General features: G+C 43.0%; 1 protein-coding gene across 3 annotated transcripts in view; it reads right to left on the bottom strand.

The window, feature by feature from the left end:
• Positions 1-7999: 7999 nt before the first annotated feature.
• The window catches only part of LOC310947673 (RNA-binding protein Nova-1-like), a 79509-nt gene continuing 79308 nt past the window's right edge, over positions 8000-8200 (bottom strand). For all 3 annotated transcript variants that reach the window (XM_083914559.1, XM_083914558.1, XM_083914560.1), the window contains one exon: positions 8000-8200. This exon is cut by the window's right edge and continues 1027 nt beyond it. The gene's annotated coding sequence lies outside the window, so the exon portion shown is untranslated.

The raw sequence follows: 8200 nt of genomic DNA, 5'->3' as shown, positions 1-8200 counted from the left end.
CCGAGTCGAGCCGTTTTCCACGATGATATGTCTCTAAGAATTTGCAATAACTATGGCTCGATGATTAAAAAATACTAGCGCCACTACAACTCACTGTTAGGAAAACATCAACAAATGTACAAAAACAAGCCTACGTTGAGAATGGCTCGGACTACTTCTCAAGGTTAGTAATATTATTCGATGAGCACAGGTATCTAAAGAGTTTGCTAACCAACATGGAAGCTAAACAGCAAATACAGTAGGTAAATCAACACTAATAACAACAGCACAGGTTAACACAGTAGAACTAGCATAGCCGATTATACAGGCAGACCTAACTATTGGATACAGAGGATGAAAAGTGTAATGATCGTCTACCGCGTCCACTAGTACCTCTTTATGCTGCCAGCCCCTTTCTGCTCAACACTTCTCTCTTTACAGCTCGGCAAAAATCTGACAAAAATATTTACAATGAGAGAGGAAAAAAATGAAATTGTGGAGAAACAGTTGTTTAGTGTTTTTTTTCTTTTTTTTGTTTGTCTGCATTTCTTTTTTTGGATGTTTTTTCTTCCTTTCATATGTGTTTTTTTTTTGTTCTTTTTTTACTTATATCTCAGAGAATTGTCCCCAATGATGAGCAACAAACAAACAAACAAAAAAATCCAATCATATCAGCTAGCATTGCACAGTCTCAGAGAGGTTTTGGGGATGGAATGGAGAGTTATCGTCCAAACAGTTGGATGAACACAGAAGGGGGGTAGGAGGAGGAGGAAGAAGGTCAATAAAGTTCATGGAGGGGTGAAAGTTCAAAAAGTTCAAGAAGACAGAGGATGGCTGCGCAGCTGACGGTGCGTAAACACTCCCCACACCACCGCGTGGGGGCGGTGCGTGTGTCGGCGTGCGTGGTTTGGATGTTAAACAACAACAAAAAAAATCATCATTAGAAAATGGAGTTTTTGAATCTTTCCCATCGAGAAAAATCAAATGGAGCGAGAGCGAGAGAGGAAGGGGGGGATAGAAAGAGAGAATAGGTGAGGGGGGGGGGGGGAAGAGGGGGAGGTGAGGAGAGTGAAAGGTGCCCCCAACACTATGGCACACAATCAATGAAGTCCCACAGGCTGAAGAGATGACAGAATTAGGAAAGCAGCTGGCATGAGCGGTAGGGCTTTTTTTTAAGGTAGGTTGAGAGGCAGGACAGTAGGTAGGTAGCCAACCTGCAGAGGGGTTAATCCTTGTCGGGTTTAGCTCTGTGGGGGGTGGTGAGGAGGAGGAGGAGGAGGAGTGGTGGTGGTGGGGGGCAAGGTGCTGTTCAGTTGAGGCGTCATGAGCGACATCATGTTATGAGGGCGGAGCATGCTGGCTTCATGGGTGCTTCCAGGATGGATGTCCGACACACAAGAACAACTCAAAGAAACGCTTGGAATGGTAGTTGTTGTTGTTGTTGTCTTTTTTTTTGTTTTGTTTTTTTTCCTCTCTGTTCTATTTTGGCACTCGAGAGAAGAGACTCATGGGAGGCGGAGGAGGAAAGTGTGTGTATGTTTGGGCAAAGAGGAGTGGGCAGTGAAAGTGCAAAAAAGAGGGCATGGAAGAGTGTGTGTATATGTGTGTGGGGTAAACAGGCTACACACAGAAATGGCATTTTGTTAAAACTGGTCTAGGTTAGACAGAGCATACAGTACAAATCAAAACCAGGAAAAAAAAATCAACAGAGAACGAGAAGAAGGAACAGAAAAACAGTGATATGACAAATGCAGTCTACAGTTGCTGGTGCTTCGATGGGGCCCGAGTTGGGGGAGAAAAGGGGGGTGGTATAGAAGAAGAGCAGGGTCCCATAATATGTCTTAGAGGGTATTTGAAGAGGTGGGTGGGTGTGGGTGTGGGTGAGAGTGGGTTTGAGTTTGTGGAGGTGGCGGTGGAGGGGGAGGGGCTAAAAAAACAACATCTGAGGACTATGTCGAAGAGCCACACCCACTGAGAAGCAATGAGGTCACCTGGCTGCCAGGTGAGTGTTAAGTTTGCATTCCTCTACAAAAAAACATGACTAGCCGGCTACGTCGCAACACAGACACAACAAGCACGGAGCTGGCCTAAAGCAGACAAACTCAGAGGAAGGGAGAGAGAGGAGCATGCACATCTAAATACACTACTGAATAAACACCTACAGTAAGGCTACACATCTACAGTAGTCTCGCACACTGACCCCCACCTCGGCTCGGCCTGCCATGCACAGTAACAGCAGAGAGTTTAGTGCAAACATGTCGCTAGGAGCAGAAATGGAAATTTTTCTCTTTTTTTTTCTTTTTGGGGAGTTTTGTAGGAAGCGGGCCATCTCCCATGACAACATCTGTCAGGATACAAAACATGACCACACTGGAAATACTCTGGTTGCATAACAAGGAACGGGAGAGTGCGAAGTGGACAGACTTTGGCAAAACTTCTCTCCAGGCCAATAAAGCATCTAATTGAAGTGAAATGGGAAAATAGAGAGGGAAAGAGAGAGAGAGAGAAAGGGAAAACACACTGGCAATGTTCAGTGTTGTTTCCCTCCCTGAGATCGGAGCCTTGGATTGCATATTAAGGGAGTGAAAACACAATCTGTCCAATATTCTGCAGCGAGGCGCCCAAGGGAGACCGAGAGTGCAGCAGACAGACTAGTGTGTGTGTTTTTTGGGGGGATTTTTAGGTGAAGGAGGGGAGTTTTTACCTCTCTTTCTCACACACTGTCTCTTTACTACCCAGTTGAAATACACCGGGCTGGGCTCTAACAAATTTATTTATTTGGATAAACCCCTCGCTGGGCTGGAGATGCTCCATGTCGTAATTGAGGTCAATAAGGTGCACATCAAGGACAAGACAAGCCGGAGCTCAGAGCGGGGGTGGGGGGGTGGGGGGGTAAAAAGACAGACAACAGAGTTCTACTGAGAGCTCGACACAGCGCGTCGAGAGTTAGTAATGTTAGAATACAAAACACACAAAAACACACAGAAGCCTCTACTGCACGTCAATGGTCAGAGGAGTGATATGCAAACTTATGCAGAGGTGAGTACATTCATGGACAATCTCAGTCTTCCTTTGAAATCAAATGCTGATTTTTATTTTTTTTCTGTCTAAAGTTCGGCAGCAACTGAGAACTTTTTAGCACAAGTTCACTCAGCAAGTAGCAAAATAGTTTTAGGTTTGTTCGAGAGTTTGATCCCTTTGAGGATGGTTAGACAACTATAATGACAAAATACTCGCTCTGTTGTAACGTCAAAACCAAACATTTTGTTCACGTTTGGCCGACTCAAACAACAAACATCTGAACGCGTGTAAAACAATATCAAAATGCTTGACCCTTTATCGGCATGCAAAGATTTGTCTCCGAAAAATGAATGACACACACTGCCTAATTGTTTTTTGTCGTTTCTTTTTTGTTTCTTTGATTTTTTTTCCCTTTTTTTGTCCACGCTTCACTTTGATATCATGCAATATAGACGTGCAAAAAAGATAACATCTATTTCCACAAAATACATTTTCATCGTAACTATAAAAGGCTGTGTTAAAGAATGCTATCAAGTCACATTTGTTTAGCATAAGTATGCTAACCTATCGCTATGTTGATTTGTCTAGCCCCAGAGACGTAGTGCTGTTGCATTCTGGGAAGTGTAGTGTCCAGAGGACTGGCTAACACTTTGCTAACATGGCGGTCCCTCCTCCTGTGGCAGGAACAGAGAGGACTATACTGAGCCGCTTTGACTGTTACTCTACTTAGTTCTTAAAAACTGTCACGTGAACTACTCCCTTCCTACGTAAATTATAAATATGGTTCATTTGGCACTTTTCACATTTTCTTAATATAAAAGTATGTCGCCTCTTATCTAATGCAGTTTAAATCAACACATTTACAGTTTCACTCTGTAAAGACCTATTTTGGCACAGGTTTAACTTGTTCAGGTTAGAATTACACTATTATTAACTTATCGTCAGCTTATAACAGAGCTTGTATTACACTGCCACTTGAGACTAGCCTCTCCAGCTAATGGACAGATTTCGATATGTTTTAACCTTGTATTTTAGTACATCAGTTATTATTAAATAGCAGCATTTTCCACAAATTAAAAAAAAAATGTACTCATGTAAACCTATTGAACATCTAAATCCAAAGCTCCTACGGCAGACAGAGGATAAAGGACAGGACAACATGCCACTATGTGTATTGCTTCCAGTACTGATCACATTTTATCTCGATCCCCTAACATGAAGATAACTAAAGCAATTGGCCGCTGTTTAAAAGACAAACCAAAAAAGTTTTCTAAGGTTTAATTAATGAGATGAAAAGGAAAGTATTCTTTAACTCAACTGTCTTCAGGAATTTCAATGCAGTTTTTCCACTGTAAACTCACTGTGCTGCAAACTAAACCTGCTCTCCAACCTTTGACGTTCGAAAGAAGTAGAATGGAGGAATTCATCTTCCATTCAGCATTAATATTACAAGATTTGTTCAGTATATAAAATGTCAGAAAACAGCGAAAATGCCTGTCTAGAAATTGCTTTATTCGACTAACCCAAACATATTCAATTTATGACAATGAGACAGATAAAAGCAGCAAATCCTCACATATGGAAAGCTGTATGTAGATAAATCAAGCAGTAGTCTACTTGCTCACACCAGATGTAACATGCACCAAATCAACTTGATAATCAGTCACTGCCTGCTTTACAGCACAGTTCAGCTCTACAGTGGAAGAAAAGCACACTATCAACTACTACTTCTACTATCTTCCTATGTATGTATGTTTTGCCACAAAATATCAAACATAAATCCAGTCAAACCCCCTCAATGACAAAATATTCCCTCACGATATGTGTATGTTTTATGTTTGTGCAGCAAGGTATTCCAAATCCAAAATGTTACTCTTCATTATCACAAAATAAAACGCACTGATCCAAACTACACATTAGAGTGTTTGTGCACTGTGCCCTGCCAGCCTCAACTATGACTTCCTCTGCAGGTGTGGTCGTTTTCTGATGGTGGTGCATCAGGGCGCCTCCGAGCCTCAGCCGCCCGCGGAGGCAAAGACAAGAAAGACTCAATCTGTGGTGTTTGTCAGGGCAAGCAGCAGACATGCATTGATCGTTATACCAGACATAGTCACCCATGGAGCGATGTAGTAGGAGGAGAGGGGGTGTCAGGATGGGAGTGCACTCGAGGACTGAGGACGGGTGGGAGGGAGGGTGAGGAGAGTGTGGATGGTGTTAGATGGGAGTAAAGAAGCCTCCTTACCAAGCTGTTGAGATAAACCCTCACTGGCGCTCCAACAGAAAGTGACACATTCGATAGCACAGTGGAGGATTATGGGTCGGATTGGTTTAAAAAGAATAATCTTAGAGGAGTTCCCTCCCCTCACCAGGCTGTTTAGGTCAATAAACCAAAAGCACCCCCTCCTCATTTTTGGCATTTTACATTCCGTCACACTTCAACTCCTGTTGGACTTAAATATGTGTCCAGGGATTTGCCCAATGGATGTACAGTACATTATCAATTTCAACTGTTTATGAAAAAGAAAAGCTGCGATAGAAAAGTGAATTTTATAATTTGTTCCAGTCTCTTTAATCTGCTACTGGACACCTAACACTCCCCCAACATCCCACCCTCGAATTACAAAACACTTTTCCAAGACAACAGGTGAGAATCTAATTGATCTCAACTCGTGACCTCAATTGATTGATCCTCTTCATCGACCTAGTCTCTTTCTCCTCCTTCAGTATTCAGATATGATTTCTGGTGAAGTTCTTCATATGCATTCTACATATATTTCATATATATGTTTTTTTTTCCCTGCAATACAAAAACCATCCAATCGCGATGCCGTCTACAGCACACATCCCTGACCTCATAGGCAGAGAGAACCGCTCCCTCGCTTCACAGTGCATTAAGACAAAAAATTCAGTGTACTCCGATTGTAAGAAAAATAACACGACATAAACAAAAAATTTACAACAAAAGAAACAACAGCATCTTCAGCAGCCTTCTGAGTCTACAGTGGGCAGTAAACCTGTTGCCATGGGAGACCTGCAGTTTGCCAGAGGCAGAAACAAGCTCAACTCCCTCGATGTATGTTGAAAATCTCTCATGTCTGCCCTTTATCTCATCGGCAGTCGGACGGTTGCTGGATAAGGGCAAAGATCAGTGAGGCTATTTCTCTCCTGTACTGATATGCACGCTGTCTTAAAATAGCAGATCTACTAATGAGGCTTGCAGATTTAGCAGTGGACTCCGGACGAACAATGTTTCCTTGTCACGTTTCAGTGTTTCCTCTTAATCAATCTTTGCATTTGTCAGTAGTATGTTGTGAGTCTTAAGTGCTCTTACTTGATCTAGTCTGTGGTTTGGGTTAATTAAGGGTTTAGAAGACCCCAGGCTGAACAGAAGCAGTTCATCTATTCTCACTTCAACTCAGTTATTAATTCCAGTTATAATTTGACATTGTAGGCAAAATGTAACAGGGCATTTTACTACAGATTTAGAATAGCAGGGATATTTTGGAGCATGAGCTAAGATAGCCAAGCATGATGAACAGGCGTTTAAGGTTAATATAGCTGCTAAGACGCTGCACTGCGGCCTGTGGTGTGAGTGGTTTATAGCTTCCTTGCTTATCTAGAAGTCTCACTGCAGTCTGCATCATAGATATGGTGAATTCCCTTTTTCTAGCACCAAATATGGCATTATAGTGTTTTGTTTCAGTGTGTACGTGTGTAGGCATGTGTGTGTGTGCGTTCCCTGTTCTGCTCTTTGACTGGATATATAAGGTGATCCTTCACTGTAGTGATATTAATGCCTGGGGCGGCTTTCTTACTGGACTTAAATAAGACATATATTACACTATGTGACATTACTATTCATCTTCAATCCACTTAAATTAAAACAAAAGATTCAAATCAAAAATAGTCTCATTTACATTCATGTCAACCTGAATTCACAGATAAAAAAAAAGGAACAACTGAGTTTTTTATGGGTGAACTCATTAATAAATAATGACGATGGTGATGAATCCTATCGTAATAACAATATCATTAACAGAATTATCACAGCAGACTGCAAAAAACGCCGTAGATCCTGTGTGTTTGCCGCAGCTTGCACAGTATCACTCTCGTCGGTTTCGCACTACGTGAGGTCATCAGCGTGCGCCTCGGCATTCTATCTCAAACACTAGAGCTGCGTATGGGGGAGGGGGGAGTCGCTACGTGCCATAACACCCCTGCGGCGCTGCACTGCTTGTGGGATACATCACAGGGTATACAGGGGGTGGTGTGCAAATGAAGAAACGCCCGGCTGATTCTCTCCCCCCACAACCCTCCCCAATTTCACTTCACCCTCCCTTCATCTCCCAGAAAGAGGGGAGTTGGGGGGAGGAGGGGGGGTGAGATCATAAGCGGGGGAGAGAATAGAAGGGTTTGGGGAGTTTGAAGACGCTTCTTCTGTCACACACCAGGCTTAAGTTTGCAGTCTTGCTCATTATAAAAACCTTGTAAAAGGGGGGAGGGTGGGGTAGGGTGGGGCGAGGGGGCAAGGCTGTGGGCAAGTAGTGAGAGAGGCTTTGGGAGGAGGCGGGGCGAGGGGCTGAGGGGCAAATCAAAACTAGAAGAAAACAAAAACCCGACAAGGGGGTGACGGGTGTGGGCTGCAGGGGGAGGGAGGGGTAGGGGTTTTATCCATAAGGGATTTGGGGTTTTGGCGGGTGGAGGGTTGTACCCTGTAAACACAAACCCTCCCCCCCTCCAGGCCCATGCCCTTCCCTCCCTCACTCTACTTCCTGTCGCCTCTCAGGCAGTCGGCCTGTCTACATGGCATTCAGCTTTGTCCACACAATACACAAACAAACAAACAGACAGCTTAATTTACTAAACAAAACAAAACAATAAAACAAAACAATAAAAAATCCTGAAAGGTCAAGACTTTAAGTAATAAAACCTTATTTACATGTTACACATTTTTTTCTTGGTTTTTCAGCGTGATAACTCGCTCCTCTCCCTCCTCGTCTTCTCAGCACATTTTTGCGCGTCAAATTTTTTTTTTTAATAGAGAATACTGAAAACACGCAGAAGAAAACAGCGCGGACGATTCCTTCTGACATTCTTGCTCTCCTCTCCTTTTCCGTTCTCACTCTCAATTTTTTATACTCCTCCCCCAAGCCCCCACTCTTTTTTTTCCTCTTTTCCTCCTCGTTTCTCATTGGCTGTC

The sequence above is a fragment of the Echiichthys vipera genome (genome assembly GCF_963691815.1).
Source record: "Echiichthys vipera genome assembly, chromosome: 5".
NCBI classification, from domain to species: Eukaryota; Metazoa; Chordata; class Actinopteri; order Perciformes; family Trachinidae; genus Echiichthys; species Echiichthys vipera.
Note: the sequence above shows the minus strand (reverse complement) of the source record. Positions and strands in the feature narration are given on the sequence as shown.